A 767-nucleotide genomic window follows, 5' to 3' on the forward strand; every position below is an offset into this window, starting at 1 on the left:
GTATGCGGGCCTCTCACTGTTGTGGCCTCTCCTGTTGCGGAGCACAGGCTCCGGACGCACAGGCTCAGTGGCCATGGCTCACAGGCCCAGCCGCTCTGCGGCATGTGGGATCTTCCCGGACCGGGGCACGAACCCGTGTCCCCTGCATCGGCAGGCGGACTCTCAACCACTGCGCCACCAGGGAAGCCCTGAGTATGATTTTTGCTTTGAGTTTTCATACATATCTTTTATTATGTTGAGATAGTTTCCTTCTATTCCTATTTGGTTGAGTGTTTTTATCATGAAAGGATGCTGAATTTGTCAAATGCCTTTCTGCATCAATTGAGATGATCATGTATTTCTTTCCCCTTTATTTTGTTGATTTGGCATATTACTGTATATTGAATAATTTTTGTATGTTGAACCATCCTTGTGTTACATGAATACATTCCATTGGTCATGGAGTATAATCCTTTTAATATGCTGTTGATTTCTGTTTGCTAGTATTTTGTTGAGGATTTTGTATTGGTGTTCGTAAGGGATATTGATCTGCAGTTTCCTTGTAGTGTTTTTGTTTGGCTTTGGTAATAAAGCCGCAAGTGCAGGAATTGGGAACCAACAGGACAATGTTGGGTCCTGCCTGGGAATCTGGCTTCAGGGTCAAGTGCCTTCACTGCTTGTGATACACACGGGATGAGATGTGTGCTCTGTATACACATGGGGTCGGCCACAATACAAGGGATATAAACTCGACAAGCCATCTGGAACTGGAAGATAAAAGGTAACAT

The sequence above is a fragment of the Lipotes vexillifer genome, unplaced genomic scaffold (genome assembly GCF_000442215.2).
Source record: "Lipotes vexillifer unplaced genomic scaffold, Lipotes_vexillifer_v1.1 scaffold528, whole genome shotgun sequence".
In the NCBI taxonomy this organism is placed as follows: domain Eukaryota; kingdom Metazoa; phylum Chordata; class Mammalia; order Artiodactyla; family Lipotidae; genus Lipotes; species Lipotes vexillifer.